Below are 16,594 nucleotides of genomic sequence, written 5' to 3' on the forward strand. Positions count from 1 at the left end.
GACAACCCTGCCTCCCTCACACAGAGCAGCCCTTCCCAGCAGGACCAGTCTGGGAGCTGCCCCCTCTGGCTTACCCGTCTTCTCCCGCTCACTCTTCTCCCCGTGTCCCCGTCCACCAGGGCTCCTTCTCAAGACCCCGCCCTGCAGGAACCCCTTTCTGTATTTCTCTTCAACCCAGTCTTTCCCTCTTCTCCGGCAGCAAACCTGCTTTAGCATTTTCTACTCTGGGAAACAGAGAGGTGTATGTAGAAGAGAAAGAAAACAAATGCACTTTGAGGACTGAGGAAAGTCTGAGCTGAGCAGGTAGAGGCAGGTTCTGCGGGAGGTGGACCATCAGGTCAGACCGCCTGGGCGCACTGGACTTATCCTCCCCCCGCCTGCCCCCCCTCCATTGCAATGGTCTTCCTCCTCCTTGAGGAAGGAATTGCTGGAGGGAAGAGTGGGCCTGGTCCATGCAGACAGATTGTGGCTTCTCCCTTTTACTCCAAAGGATTCTCAAGCTCTGGCCACCACTGGGAGGCCATTGGAAGTCTGTTGGCTCAAGGAAACCATGGTACATGGCCTGCCCCTGACTTCTGGGGCACCGAGCAAGAGCACAGATGGAAACCCATATACCACAAGTTTAAATGGTCAAAATGTATAAGTCAAGGTAGCAAACAAGCTGTCAAATAAAATGTTTTTTTTTTCCTACCTTCATAAATACACCTTCAAAGTGACCTGGAAAGCCGAGGTGGAAGCCAGGATTCCTGGGCTGTCGGAGTCCCACCCCAGAGCACAGGACATGGCACAGGGGGCTGTTGGTGCAGCAGTGCCCGCAGTGGGGGCTCCAGGGCACTGGCTGACTCGGCACAAAGATGTTCAATCTGATCAACATCGTATGCTTTTTATTTTCTCCTAGGCCAGTGTGGCCAAAAGATATTGAAGGCAGTATTGCAAAGTGGTTAAGACCTGCACCCCCACACCATCTAGGGCCCCCAACACGGAGCCATATTATTTCATCTCTTTGAGGTTCAATTTCCCCACCTGTCAGATAGGACTAATGACACCTCCCTGATAAAGTTACTGTGATTATTAAAAGAGATAATCCCTGTAAAGCCCTTAGCCTGACCCCGGAACATCATAATTGCTCAGTAAATTGCAAGCCATGATGCCATGACCATTTCTCCACACAGGACAAGGAGACCTTGGCGGGAGGTCGTGGGCACTGTTCTCACCACACATGGGACAGAACGGGTCCCTCAGCTGAGCAGGAGTAGAGGGACCTCAGCCTTCCCACCTGCCAGGGTCCCAGGACTTGCCTTGGCAAAAAATAAAAAACAGTTGCACGATGCAAATGTACTTAGCGTCTGTGAACTATACATTTTAAAAATGATTAGAACAGTACATTTATGGTGTGTATATTTTTCTACCGTATTGGTCTGCTAGAGTTGCCATAACAAATTACCACAAACTGGGCAGGCTAAACAAGTTCACTGTCTCAGTTCTGGAGGCTGAAGTCCAAAATCGAGGTGTCAGTAGCATTGGTTCCGAGGGCTGGGAGCAGGAGCATATTCTAAGCCGCTCACCCAGCTTCTGGTGGTCTGCTGGCAATCGGGGGATTCCTGCCCGTGGAAGTACCACTCCAATCTCTGCCATTATCTGCACACGGCCTTTCCCCTGTGTGTGTCTGTCTGTGGGCCCAAATTTCCCCTTTTTCTAAGGACACCAGTCAGCTTGAATTAGGGTCCACCCTACTGGCCTCAGCTTCACTGATGACATCTGCAATGACCCTATTCCCAGGTAAAGTCACATTCGGAGGTGCTGGGGTTAGGATTTCAGTTTGGGAGTTAGCAGGGCGGGGCAGTGAGTTACAATTCAACTTGTAACAACCACGGTGAAGAAACTGGGTGCCTTGTTCTCAGTGTCAGTTACAGACAGGGGGAACATCTTCGGTGAAGTCTCAGGGCTTCGCTCCTAGTATGTCTTAAAAACGTGTTTCCTGCCTTGTGTTAAATCTGGTTCCGAGCAGCTAAAAGAGCTGAAATCTACCAGTTTCCAAGATGAGTCCTCTCCTGGTCAGGAACGAGAAAGATGAATGAGTAGTACTGCTTCCAGACAAGTATCTAATAAACTCTTTAAAAATGGTTCCCTTTGGTTGTCTCAACTCAGCAGGCCCGGAGGCCATCTTGTTTGTTATTCTGTCCTCAGACCAGAGAGGTCGGATTCAGCTGGAATAAGCTGAATGCTATGTTGTCTTGCATGTGAATGGTTTATTTTATTTAAATGTTTTTCCTTTAATGTTTCACTGAGAAAGTCCTTCAAACATACAAAAATTACAACGAACACCCTACCTAGCTCATAGATAGCTCAGGGTGTTAGATACCCTCTCTGCCTAGCTTAAAAGTTGTTATATTCTTAACTTTTTTGTGTGTGTGGGTGAACCATTTGGAAAAAAAAGTTGCAGGCATTATGCGGTTTCACCCTCAAGTACTTCAACATGAATTTTCTAGGAATAGGCTGTTCTGCCACATAATCACATTGTGATTCTCACATCCGAGGAAGCTCACAATAGTTCCATAATATCAAATCGTATCCAGTCCATACTCAAATATGGCCAGGCTGGCTTTTCGAATAATCTAAGGAACTCCAAATCTGTGAGGCTTAGGGTCTTGACACTATTACCTGTGTAATGAGGAACTCTGGAGCTCTCAAAAATGCAACCTGCCCAGGCTGGTGTGACTCAGTTGGTTGAACGCTGCCCTCTGAACTGAAAGGTCGCTGGTTCGATTCCCAGTCAGGACACGTGCCCTGGGTTGCAGGCCAGGTCCCTGGTTGGGAGACAATTCTCTCCCTCTCTTTCTCCCTCTCATCCCCTCTCTCTAGAAATGAATGAATAAAATGCTTTTTTAAAAATGGAACCTGATGACTAAAGTTCTCTCAGGCCACAACACATTGTTTCTGTTCACTAACAAGCTCTACTGACTGCTCAAATGAGTGCTTGGGGTGGGGTGCTCCTGGAATTCCTTTTATTTTAGACAATGGTCTCTGAGGGGTACCTGTTTGCTGCGGGAACCTCCCTGTGGGAGTCACGACAGGGAGCAGGGCACGGAGGCAGACCGGGCCCTGACTGGGGCAGACTCTCTCGGACTGGGCAATGTTCCCTGCAAAGCTCGCCAGATCCCAATCTGGCGTGGCTGCCTCTGCTGCCATTGTCATGGGCGTTTTCTGGGGAGTTCCAGACGGCGCCACCGCACAGAGAATTGTCCTGGCCTTCAAAAAGCCTGCCACAAATCAATAATGACAGAAGAAAAAGAGGAATGGTATGCAGTGAACTTGACAGAGTTTTGGGGGAATGGTCCTTGTTTTTCTTCTTTCTGTGCAAATCAAGATTGAGCCCATGGTTTTAAAAACCACTTCATAACTAGAAAGAGAGTAATTAGTAGAATTGTACAAGTAAAACAGGGCTGTGGGGGGGCAACAGAGATGGAGGGTGTGGGACGAATATCTCGCCTGTGATCCATGGCTACCCTCCTCCTCCATCCCCCAGGCTTGCTCCAGCTTGGCTGCAAGTTCCAGCCAATGTATTTCTGGTTGGGACAGGAGCCAGGGGGTCAGATAAAGTTCCAATGTATTTTGCAGCAGGCCTGACACTTTGCCCAGTGCTCTGGGCCTGTGACAGCTGCCAGAGTGGTGTGTTGAGAAAGCCAAGCCAGACAGAGCTGGTTTAAATGGGTTCGAGGGAGCAGCAGTTGGCCAGCCAGACAGCTCAGCCACACCCAGCTCGGCAACGCTGTCAAACCGACATGGCCGCTGGGGCCATGCAAGACCCTGCGCTCCATTCCCAGGAAGCCACCAGCAGCCACCATGCCAATCTCCGGGCACCTCAGGGACTAAGATCTGTACTCCCATACTATTATCTTGACGAAGACAAATAAACGCTTAACACAGGAGAGCACTCGACATGCATTATTTAACTCGACCCTCACAACAGCTCGATGAGGCAGGTACTGTTATTATCCTAGCCATGGGGATAATAGCTGACACAGACAGGTAACAGATACACTCAATATATCAGGCCTGCTTCTAAACACTTGTCAGGCAGTAACTAATTTACTAGGGAAACTGAGGCACAGAGGGGCAAAGACAGTTGTCCAAGGTCACGGCTGGAAGGTGTGTACCTGAAACCACTGAAAAATGGGGGACTCCAGAATGAGGGCCCACCCCTGCACTATCCCCTGATTTTCCAGAGGGGGAGCCTGTTCCGGGACAGCAGGGTGAGATTACGGTGAGGGCGAAGGTTTGCACTTTTCTGTTCCCGAGAAGCATAATGAGAGGCGCCCGTGGGAATGGAAGCCCAGCAGCTGACCCTGAGCCTTTGGCCGCGCTTCCTTCCTCTCTCCCTGCCCAGTGGGTCTGAACCGTGTCGTTTCAGGTCTCACGGGAGTTTTGTGGGGCAGACAGCAAGTGGGTAGGCGGGCAGGAGGCCTTTTGCTTACTTCAAGTTGCATCCGACCCTTCTGAATTCCGAGGCACCCGAGGGCAGTCAGAAGCTGCCTCTTGTGCCTCCCACAGCAGGGCCCGAGTGCCCCAAATCTGAAAGTGAGCCAGCTGGGCATAGCTTTGCACTAAGGCCAGGCTTCCTGTAGTATTTCGGCTCTACCGATAGACCTGCAGTAGTGTGACCTGGGAGGCGGAGCTAGGCTGCCCGGTGACAGTCCTGCTGCCATCACTGTCTTCACCAACTGTTTCTACCTGCACCAGGTGTCGTCCACCTGGGGGGCCCTCGCCTCACGTGCCCAGCCTCTGGACTGGACTCTGAGGAAGGAGAATTGGGCCGTGCGCCTCAGTGCACCCGGCTACGTGCTCAGAAGCAGGCCCTCTAACTCGAGGACAGGATCAGAGACTTCTGGACGAGGTGATGTCTGGTCAAGGTTTTAGATACACCATAAACCATCACCGGGTCTGCATCCTACTCCTCAGGGGTATTCAGATCAGTGTGTACTGACTGGAGTTTTTATGTTTATATATATGTATATACATCCGACCACCTCCCCATCAGTTCTTTTCTTTTTAATTAGAAAGAGACCAACTTTCTTTTCTCACCAGGCAGCAGGAGACCATCTAATGGCTGCACCGGATTCCACTGTCCAGCTGCACCATCGGTTACAACAGCAGTGCCTGCTGACAGCGTTTGGGCTGTGCTCAGTGTGTTTGCTATCAGTCATCCATCCTGTCTTCCTTTCCATAAATACTTATTAAGCTCTTTCCATATGCCAGGCACCTTGGTACATTCTGGGGACACGGATATGAAGAAAATGCGCATGCTCTCTCCCTCCCGCCTTCCAGCCCCGGGAGAGACAAACTGCTCCCAAGATGCCGGGAGAGCTGAGGAGGGAAAGGGTAAGAAGCTTTGAGGAAGACTAAGAAGGCCCCTGAGTTACACTGGGTATCCGGAAAAGACCGCTTGGGTATTAAATGTCACAGGTGGTGACATTTAAGTGGAGAGCTAGATGAGAAGGAGCCAATCATTTGAGGAGGACAGGGAAAAGCATTCTTGGCAGAGGGAACAGCATGAGCAAGAACACAGAAGTATGAACACTGTGTGGTGTGTACTGGGGCAGACTCCTCCTAAGTCTACAGTATAGGGGTGTATTTGAGGGCAAGGCTAAAGAGGCAGGGCAGACTCTATGTCAGAAAGCCCCGAATGCCAAGCCAAGGAATTTGGACTTTCTCCTGTAGGCAATAGAGAGCCACTCGTTACACTAGGTCCAGACACCAAATGCCATGGCTCCAGCCTGAAAAGACCCAGGAGAAAATTAATCTTCGGGAGGAAACTCTGCTTCGAATGGGAGGCGTTCAAAGCCTGTCCTGAGCCTTAGGGCCAGGCAGGTTACTTATTACTGATTCCCCTGCAGAAATGCGGCCCAGAGAGATCAGGGGACTTGCTCAGGTGAAACAGCAAACCAACGCCCAAGGCAGAAGCTAAGGCCCCAAATGACACCCTTCAGCTTCAACCTTAAACTCACCCTTCTCTCACTTGGGTTTTTTTTTTGGGGGGGGGGCAGTCACTAAAAGCAGGAGGAGGGTGAGGAAATGCATTTTAACAAGAATTTGTGTCCCATGTAGGAAGGTCAAGCACTATTCGTGAGCAGGGGTATAGGCAGAGGCCAGGAAGATCTACAGGAGTGAATTAGACCCTAAGCTCCTTAACTACAGAAATTCCCGTCCCCCAGGAGTCTCCTCCCCCGTCCCCCCTACCCACAGCCCTGCCCCCACCTCTGCAAAAAAAAAAAAAAAAAAAAGTTGCCGGAAAATCGTAATAAAGTGGCCAGGAGTTTCCTGTCTTGCTAAACTGGCTTACTCAATTTCCCTCATTTGTGGGCTCTGAGCAGAGGGAGCAAAGGGCAAACATCAAAGGTGTCTGGCATGAGGCCCCGGCCACCACCGGGTTAATGGGCCTCCCGAGGACTCAGTCTGACCTGGGTCTGGGCAGCGGAGGGAGAGGGTACCGGGCGGGGAGCCAAGGAAGAGGGTAGCCTGAGCAGCTCCGCCCGCCGGGCGCGCGCTGTGCGCAACTTGCAGGACAACGCAAGCGGATGCGGCTGGATGGGGCAATCGCAGGCAACGTGCTGCGGCGGGGCGCGTCTGCGGGCGCTGGACGGGTGTTGGGGGCGGGGCGGAGGAGCCCTGGCAGACCAGCTCATAGTAGTTGACCTCCTCCCCCAGTTTTCATGGCTCCTTGTGCTGGGTTTGGAGGAAGGGCGCTGCTCTGGAGGCTTACTGGGCCTGCACAGGTCAGGAATGCGCCTGTGTGCACACTGCCCAAGCAGCTCCCCGTGCCTGAAGACCCCGTGCAGTCCAGGTGCCCTGGTTTATTTTCCCCGGGGGATTGACGTTCTGTTCTGGGCTGTTTCTCCGCCCCTGCACTGCGCTGACAGACACGTGAGTTTCTGGTGCAGACACACCTGGGCAGTCCACGTGGGTACCACACACGCCAGGGCCCGTCTGCCCCGTTGGATATGGAGAGCTATTCTAAGTCAGCTCCCGGATTTGTTGTCCCAGGTCTGTTGGAACATGGACTGAGCTGTGTGTCCTGGGAGGAAGTTACTTAACCTCTCTGATATTCAGACAAATCATCTGTCAAATGGGGGTGCTGATAATACATACCAATCTCACTGGGTTATATTAGGCATTAAACAAGATAATGGTCATACATTGTTAAGCCTCAGTGGTCATAGCGCTCACCCAATAAGTGATAGCCACGATAATTCTCATAGTGCGGAGAAGAGTGAGCTACCCTACCGGCCCCAGCTGGGCTCTGAGAGTCTGTGACTGGGGCGAGATTGGTATGTTTTTCCTTCCCTATGTCATTCTCATCTTTTCTTCATTGCCATCCCTCATCTTCACCCATGGCCTGCAACATTCATTCATGAATCCAACACAAATCTTGATATTAGTGCCTACTGTGTGGCCTTAAAAACCCTTCGACTGAGTATGTGCCAGCCCAGGAACATTACCGATGGCCTCTCAGCCTGCACCCCTGTAACTCTGGCTGCTGACTCATTGGAGCAAGTCACTTCCTGCCTCAGTGTCTCCCTCTGTGTACAGGGATCAGAGGCTGCTCTCTCTGGTCTCCTGGGCCTGACAGGGGATGAGTCAGATAACAGTGGGGAAAGCCCAGAGAAGCAGAAAGCAGCTCTGTCTGGCTGATGCAAGGTTTGGGTTTTGCGAGTAATCCAGCAAGCGGGAGCCGGAATGGCTCAGGGAAAGCGTGATGAGCCGGGCGGGGGTGGGGGTGGGGGGCAAGCACTCGCGCGTGCGCACACACACACCAGTGCACAGGACCTGGCCTCAGCTTCGGAGTCTAAGGGGCCGGGGCTTGGTCCAGGCTCTGCCTCCTCCAGCTCTGTGACCACCACAGGTTCCTGATCTCTTCGACCTGTCTGCCTTTTCTGTCAAGTGGGGGTCATGACATTTCCCTCACTGGGCTCTTATAAAGTACCTTCTACCTCCCCCCAAATGAAGACAGTGTACCACATTCTGTGTTTCTAGGAGGGGCTGTGAAGGCTGCTGGGGGCCCAGAGTGACAGATGAGACAGAAGAAAGGCAGCCCTAAGCCAAAGGCTTGGCCTGTTCTCATTGTCCAAGGCTAGTCTCCAAAACGCCAGCTCTCGAAAGGATCAGAGATCAATGTCCCCTCATCTGACTTCTGAGGTAAGAGACCACCACCTGTGCCCCCTAATGAACAGGAGTATGCCTCAGATTTGGGTCCAAATTTGATCTCTACCATATGCTAACTATATAATGTTGAGCAAGTTACTTACTGTCTTTGGCCTCCATGGTTCCACATGTAAAATGAGGATAGTAATGCTTGCTGTATAAAGCTGTTGTAGCCCTGGCTGGTGTAGCTCAGTGGATTGAGCCCCATCCAGTGAACCAATGGGTTGCTGGTTTGATTCCCAATCAGGGCATATGCCTGGGTTGCAGGCCAGGTCCCCAGTAGGGGGTACATGAAAAGCAAACACTCACTGATGTTTTTCTCCCTCTCTTTCTCCCACCCGTCTGCCCTGTCTAAAAATAAGTAAATAAATCTTCAAAAAGAGCTGTTGTGAAGATAAGAAAAATGAGGTAAGTATGAAGTGTTCATAATAGTGGCCACTGTTGTAAAATGCAGCTCCTGTCTCCGGTGCTCACTTTCACCTGTCCTAGGTGGGGGCCAAGTAGAGTATTATTGTCTCAGTTCTTTGGGGTAGAAATGTGTACTGGAAAAAAAAAAGAAGAAATGTGTACTGAAATCTTCAGGGTCCTTTTGCTTTTTAAAAGTTGATAGCCTCGGCCCTGGCTGGATAGCTCAGTTGGTGAGAGTGCTGGCCTGTTACTCTAAGGTTGCAGGTTCGAACTCCTGTCGGCTCACACACAAACAATGAGTGCATAAATAAGTGGAACAGTAAATCAATGTTTTTCTCTTCCCTTCCTCTCTCTCTAAAATCAACTGGTAAATTTAAAAAATAAAAGTTGTGGCTTCATACCATGAGCTTTGAGGCAAAGGGCTCCGTTTGCTTTGGGAGATTACTGTCTTTGATGTGTGGTGAAGGCCTTATACCCATTATATAGATATGGAAACTGAGGCAGGGAGAGGCCAAATAACTTGCCTTGGGTCATGTGGCCAGGAAGCGGCAGTGCAAGTCTGCCTGATTCCAGATTGTCCCACTGCACAGGGCCTTCCCTGCTTCTGGTGTTTCTGGCTGTTGTGTTGCCCTTTCCTGAGTCGGCCTCTGAAGATGTCCCCAAGGCCAGGGAGAGTCATGTTATTGCTTCCTTGGCTTCCAGGGTGTGGCTCCAGCACACAGTGGGGCCTCAGTCTATGCTGCTGACCAGGCAAACTGAGTTCTACTTGTCAGGGAGATGAGTCCTACTAGGAGGAAATGATTCACACAGGCAGGCTGAGTGTGAGGGCTGTCTCGGTGTGTCCCCCAGTGTGTCTCTGTGTGGGGGTGGGGGTGGGGGTGGAGATTACGTGGGAGGGAAATCCAGGCTGGTGATCCCGCCTGGCCCCCTCTACCAGCCTCAGTGAGGGCTAAGCCTTCCAAATGGTAGAACCTCCTGCCCCTCCCCAGGCCCTGTCTGCTCGAGGCCTCTCTTCTCTTTGAACGCCCACCCCAGCCCACCTCACCCCAGCACTGGTCCTTGTGTCCCAGCCTTCAAGATGCCTCCTCCTCATCTTAGCACCCCACGCTGGTCCTGGGAAGGGGAGGGGCAGGGGGGTCTCAGCAGCCTCCTCCTCCTCGGCCTCCTGGGGCCTGTGTCTGGGGGTCATACCTGCTGTTGGCCTGGGTGAGGAGCTGCCTCCTCCTGTGCCCAAGAGAAGCTCTTTAGGTGTCACTAAGTCTGGGCCCTGCTATTTTTAGATGCTCTCCCCTCCCTTCCACTCTCAGCCTCAGACCAGCAGAGGAAGGAAATGACTCACCTCAAACTCACACAGGTAGAGGCAGCCTCAGCAGTCCCAGGCCAGCCCTGCCTGGCTCCAGCCTGAGGGTTGCCCCGCGTGGGGTCACCCCACAGTGGCCCACCTCCCAGCTTCAGGGTGAAGTGGGTCCTGGAGCGAGGCTCACGGGGCCTCTCGTGGACTCTCTCTGCTGTCTGCTCGATCTCTCCCAGCACCTGGGGAACAACCGGTTCTCCAACAGGCTGAGGGCCCTCTGCTCACCTCTGAGCAGACTTTGGCCTCTGACTACTACGGGCCTGTGGTAGGTAGGCCCCAATCCAGTCTGAGGGGACACACAGGCCAAGGGGCCTGAGTGCGGTCCTATTCATTTGCCTCATTGCAGACCGAGGCTGCAGAAAGAATGACCCTGTCCAGTGGGGCAGGGCGGGGTGGCCCCAGATACACACGTGCTGAGTAGAGTGACCAGTTGCCCCCGTTTGCCCAAGTGTGAATTTCTTGGGACCTGGGACTTCCAGGGCTAGTTGGGATAGTCCTGGGCAAAACACAACAGTTGGCCACCCTGGCACTGACCTGCAGGCTGTATCTTAGGGAAAGGGCAGGTGCAGCCTAGCCCTGCCTCTTTGTAGTTCTGTTCACCTGTACAGGAGAAGGACTGGGCCAAGGCCATGCAAAAAGCCCAGAGCTCTGGGCTGGTCGAGAGACCCACGAAGCGCCTTGTCTGGGGCAGCTCTCCTTGAGAAAGCCAGTGAGGGGTAGGGTTGGCCAGTCAGTGCAGGGTTGGGTGCAAGGGCTGACCTGGGGGAAGGGGCCAGCTATCTGACTTCGGCAAGGGCTGGGGAGAGACACCAGGGATAGCAGGAAATGATGATGAGCGCACAGGATTTGCATTAGGGAAGCTCGGTTCCAGGCCCACTTAGTGCTGGTGCCTCGGCGTTTTCAGCTGGAAATGGGAAGAGAGGCACCTGTCTGCCTGCCTCAGACACTTGCAGGGAGGAATCTGAGAGAACGCCTGGGCCAGGGGGTGGCAAACTGGACGGCTGGGGCTGGGGTAGTTTGTTAGCCGGAGAGGCCTTGCTGGGGCCTAGCTCTTGGCTGGTCAAGGAAGTGGGCACAGGAACCTTTGCCTTCCTATCCATCCAGGGCAGCATCCGGGCTGCCTTCTTTGGGGCAATATGGCTCCTGGCCCTCAGGCCCCACCTCTGGGGTCATATAAGGGGAGCTGTGGCTGGGACCCAGGCCTTGATGGGGGCACCCCTTCCTTTTCCACTGTTCTCCTCACCCTCAGGGTGTTGACTCTTTTCCCATGGACCAGGGGTTAGTGGCTGGGCAGCAGCCCTGATACCATGTGCTTGGCTGGGTGGTTTCAGACAAATCACTTGTGTTTTTTGGGCCTCAGTTTTTTCATTGGTAAAACTGTGGGGATAGATTAGGTCTCTGGTTTTTAAATATTTGTTTTTAGTACTGGAACCTCTTTTCCGGTCAAGGTTCTAATTACAGTAAATAAAAGAGATAACAGTAGGTGATTGAAAAATTAGACCACACAGCTCCTCTCCTCCTCACACCCAGGGCGCCCAAGGGCCCGCAGGGACCCAGTTTGAGAACCCCCTTCAGGGTGCCTGCCATCTCTAACACTATCATTCATGGGTCACGGGCAAGGATGTCCTTGTTTCCTTTTCCGGGAAGCCCAGTAATTGACCCCCAACCCTGCATCTCCTGGCACCTTCTACCAAGTACCGAAGCCTTCAGATTTTTTAAATCCTGGTTCCCGCTGACACTGAGGTCCGTCTCAGTCCTTGTTACAGAGTTCACTGGGGCCACAGACCCCTGTCCCTCCTCATGGAAGTCACGGGACTAAAGTTACACTCTGGGCCACAGCTGACCTTGTGAGGCACTCCTGGGCTTGTGAAGGACTCCCACGTGCCTCTCTTCTCATGTGCCCCCCAACCGCCCCAACAGCCTGCAGGACAGGTCTGAGGGACACTTCACAAATGAGGGAAAGGGGCTCAAGTGAGCTGAGGAGACTGGCTCGAGACCCCCCATGTGTGGGTACAGAGCTGGGCACCCAGCCAGGAACTCCGGTCCTTTCCTGGAACCACTGTCGGGGGCATCGGGCCGAGGCCCAGGCCTCCCCTGGCGTATCCCTGGTGCTGTCGGCTGCAGGCACCAACCACAGAAAGGTGGGGTGGGAGTCTGTGGGGAAGGCAGGACAGAGAAACACCTTTCTTCCTCACCCTGGGGGTCTGTGGCAGTATTCTCCCCAGCTGCCCCACCACCCCACCTCATCACCTTCCCCTGCTTCTGTCAGAGAGGGGTTGGGGGCAGGGAGGGTCAGGGAGGGCCGGTCCTCAGAAGCTGGGACCCCAGGAACAGGTAGCAGCGGCTGCCACTGGCCAGGCACCTGACCCGGGTCATCCAAAGGCCCCCAGTGCCTGCACTGACATCATCAGTGCCTTGAAGGGACGTGCTGTCTTCTCACACGCACACAGTCTTCTCTGGCTTTCCTGACCACAAACAGGTGAGGGCGTGGGGAGGGGCCGGCGGCTGGAAATGTGAGCCAAGCAGAGTCAACAGTTCCTCGAATTGTGTTGCAGGGCCTGGCTGCCAGCTCCAGTGCTGACAGTATGAACAGATGTGGGTCACAGCTCCATCCCGTAGCCTGAACCCTGCCCTGCCGCATGACCCCAGGCTGGCAGTGCAGGGGGTTCCAGCCCTGGGGTCCTGGGGCCCTGGGGGTGAGGCTGGGCCTGGGAGGAGCCTGTCTGTATAAATCCCACCCTGGTCAGGCTAGTGGCCCAGGGACTCCATGGTCAACAGAGGCAACATTAAGGACTAAATCAGTGAGTTCTGTAGGATGATGATAATTATAATAAAAAAACTTTAAATGATACATATGAAAATTGCTTCTTTATATATAACTTTAAAATTATAACAAAAAATGATAATGTCCTTTACAGCTGAGGCTTGAAACCTGACCCAGGATTTTGTTTCCAGTGCTTCGGTGTTGAGAAGGGACCAGGAGGGGAGTGAGGCTCATGGCAGTCCCAACGGCACCGCTCGTGCGCCTCTCTGAGCCCTGGCTGGGCGGGGACGCCCCCAGTGGGTGCTGCCCATGCGGCCCCTGCAGTCCGGCGATGGAGGTGGGAGGCCAACTGACACACAGGATCGGGGGTGCCATCCTCAGCACCCGGGGCCACAGGCTGGCAGCTGGCAGGTGAGGCCTGTGGCCAGGGTGACACCAGGGCAGCCAAGGGACAGAGCTGGGTCTGAGTGCAGGGGCGGGTGGTGTCACCTGGCAGAGGCCTGAGTGCTGGAGAGAGGATTTTCTTCTACTCGCCTGGGATGCTGCCCGCTTCGGGACTGGGATCAGAGGTCCCCTGGAAGATGGGCACTGTTTATGGTTCTCGTACTAGCCCCTGACACACCTGTCCTCACTCAGGGAGAGGAGACGTGGGCATTTCCAGGGGGACTCTGCCTCCCCCAGGAGGTACAGAAAAAGCCCCACTCAGTGCTCACTTACCCCGCAAGAGACAGAACCTCCTCTCACTGTCCTGCTGGATGCTGGCCCTGTGTGTGGGTTTATGGCCGCAAAACTATCTGCAGGGCTACCTCGGGCAGGGTTGGTGAGGTGGAGAAAACTGCAGAGGGACGACCACGAGTGGCCATTAGAAAGACGCCTGGGGGGACACTCTTCTTCCTTCAGCAGTGCTGGTGGAGGCCCCACTGTGTGAAGGCCCCAGGGCTGCAGCACCTAACCAGACAGGCAGGCAGGCCCCAGGCAGGCCCTTGCCTCTCCAGGGTGTGAGGCCTTCATCTGGAACTGCTCAGACTCTGGAATCACATTGCTGGAGGGTGGGGCCAGGCTGGGGCCTGGGCCAGGCCAAGGCTGTGGGAATATGGGCAGGCCTCCCAGAGGAGATGGGGGAGGCGGGTGGAGGAGCAGCGGGGAGGCTGCTGGCAGAAAGAACTGGGGCAACGTGTCAGGAAAGGGTGGGGGGAGGAAGCTCCAGCGGGCAGTGGGGTCAGAGCTTGAGGGCCCTGCCAGCCATCTGGACCCAGGAGAAGGACCTCACTCTGTCCCTCTGGCCTCCACTTTCCCCATCTGTAGAAAGAGACCGTCAGCATGCTTCTGTGCTGCTCAGACATCTGTCTCTTGGGCCCCTCACTGTGTCCATTATAAAAAAATGGCAACAATCTAGTTAAGGAAGTGGAGCTGCTGGCCAGAGTCCCTGAAGGCCCGAGCCTGACCACTTGCCCTTAACAGCACCAACTCTACCGGGGAACTGTACCCTCCCCTCCCAGGGAAAAGCCCAGCAAATCACAGCTATAAAAGGCAGCCCCACTCTCCCTGGGACTTTGTTTGGACCAAACTGTCCAAAGGGAAGGGAAGGAAAGGGGACAAGGCGTGGCAGTAAAGCCCCACAAGCAAACCCCCAACTCTTGGGCTCTGGGAGGGCTGTTTGGCCGCGGGGGCCCCTAGGGAGTGGCTCCCCACACTGCGCGTCCTGTCCTGTCCGAGCCTCAGACCTTTACTTGCTGCTCAGAGGCTGTGGGGCTGTGGAAGCACAGGAGGCTCGGGCCTGTTCTTGGGGAAACATCCTCTATGGGGATCTGGGCAGAGGGGGTGACAGGCAGAATGCTGCACCCAGGCCACCAGCTTTGCCAATCCCCTCTGCCCCGCACCCCTGCCCACCATGGCCAGCCAGGACTGCCTGTTCCTGAGCACGAGGTCTCTTGTTCATTCATTTTCAGTGAAGTTCTTTCTCAGCCCATGGCCACTGGGTGTGGCTGGCAAGGTGACAGTTATAGATTGGGGACCTGGCCTGTATATTGTTCCCTGGATGACGTCACCCCATGCTTTCCCAGCTCCAGGACTCCGACACACTGTCCCCTCCAGCCAGAGTGCCCGCCCCACCCCCAGCCCTGCCCTCACCCCCATTTCCTTCACAGATACCAGTTCCTTTGTCGCGTCCCCAGCCAGCCCTCGCACCAGCGTGTTCCCAGGTTGTTTGCCTCAGTCCTCCGTGCCCTGGAGCCTGCTGAACCCTGGCCTCTTCCCTGCCCCCTAACTCTTCCAGGGCAGCCTGTGTCTCAGTCACCTCTGGTGTCAGTGCCTGCAATGGGACCTGACACTTGTTTGGTGAATCAGATCATCGTTGTTGAGGAAGACGACAGAGTGTCCTATGTACCCAACACCACGTGCTGTGTCATAACCCGTTTTCCTCCTCACAATAACCCAGTGAGGTAGGTGGTTCAGCCACTCCCATCTTGAAGATGAGGACACTGAGGCGGAGGGAGGTTAAGTGACATGCCCAAGGCCAGCCGGTACAGATGGATCCAGCCCGGGCAGTGGGGCTGCAGAGCCCACAGTGACACCCAGCAGATCTACTATGCTCCCTTTTGGAGGTGATGGCGACTCAGGGAAGTTGCCCAGCACACCCGAGTGGACCCCTTTGTCAGCGCCAGGAGAGAGGGTGCGCCTGCTTCTATGGGCGGCTCACCCCAGCCCGCCCTGCTCAGACTAAGGCCCCCTTTCCTTAGTGTGGCCTCTCTCCCCTCCTGAATTCGGGTCTCCCACAGCTCTGTTTGGTACAAATGGTGTTGAGCTCCTTGAAAACAGTGAGTTTGGGCTCAGCAAATGTTTGCAGAATGACTGCTTTGCTGAATACACTCCCAGAGACACACACAGCTTCAGGAAGACCCTGGGTCAAGGCCCTCCCTCCCCCAAGCCCCGGTTTCCTGCTCTGGATCAGACTCGCCCAAACTGTGTGGTGTGACAGCCTCTATGTGTTCCGAGCTGCTCCAGAACTGACACTGTGTCCCACTCTATTTACCTGGGGCTCAGCACTGCTGTCTGTGCGTCCGATCCCCAACCTAGAAAGCCAGGTGGGGATGGGGTTACAGTTGAGCAGGGATGCACGTTCCTTGCTCCTTGGAGCAGTTCCCTTCCCGAGACCTGGGGGCAGCCTGGGATGAGGAGATAAGCTGGCAGATCCCAGGAGCTTGGATGGGCTAGAGGTTTTGCCACCTGACAGTGGGTGGGGACACTTGTCAAAGACTCTCTTTTTGCAGCAAACAGTTGGAGTCTGTCCCGCCCCTTCTGGCTCGCTGAGCTGCACGCTGAGGGCAGGGGGATGGGTTGGTAAAAGGGAGTGGGGGAGCGGGTACCGCCCCTGCCAACTGCAGTTAACAAGTGGCTGCTCGCAGGCCAGGCGGGGCAGATGCGGTGACCCCAAGCTGGGCAGCCAATGAGCTCCCAGGCTGCAGTGGCACCACCGGGCAGCCTGCCTGTCTTTGGCTGGAGCGGCAGTGGGAGGGGCCTCCGGCCGCCAGTCAGGGCAGCCGGGCCCTGTTTCTGGGAGGCCCCGGGCAGATCTGCCGCTCCATTCACGGGAAGCCCCGCTCAGGCTGCCTTCTTTTTAACTTTTCCAGCCTCCCGGGGGAGGGCAGGCTGTGGGGGTGGGTGTGGGAATGATGGCTGGGAAGGCTGTGCAGCCAGAGGTGGAAACTTGGAGAACTTTTCCCTGGCCCTGCCTCTGGAGTGGGCCAGAGTTCCAGGCTGCAGAGAAGGGAGGAGGCTGAACCACTGCGTTCACAGCAGGCCAGATGGAAGGGAAGGGTTGCCGACAGCAGAAACCAGGGGAGCGGGGGTTGTGCTCGCGTCCCGGTTGC

At 54.6% G+C, this 16,594-nt stretch overlaps 1 long non-coding RNA gene across 1 annotated transcript; it reads left to right on the forward strand.

The window, feature by feature from the left end:
• The first annotated feature begins 6,778 nt into the window (after positions 1–6,778).
• LOC119038089 (uncharacterized) lies at positions 6,779–8,858 on the forward strand. Its single transcript, XR_005080360.2, has 3 exons — positions 6,779–6,921; positions 8,032–8,193; positions 8,562–8,858. It is a non-coding gene; the product is annotated as an uncharacterized LOC119038089 (long non-coding RNA).
• Positions 8,859–16,594: the final 7,736 nt, after the last annotated feature.

Source organism: Artibeus jamaicensis, unplaced genomic scaffold (assembly GCF_021234435.1).
Source record: "Artibeus jamaicensis isolate MK-2021 breed Jamaican fruit bat unplaced genomic scaffold, CSHL_Jam_final contig_332, whole genome shotgun sequence".
In the NCBI taxonomy this organism is placed as follows: domain Eukaryota; kingdom Metazoa; phylum Chordata; class Mammalia; order Chiroptera; family Phyllostomidae; genus Artibeus; species Artibeus jamaicensis.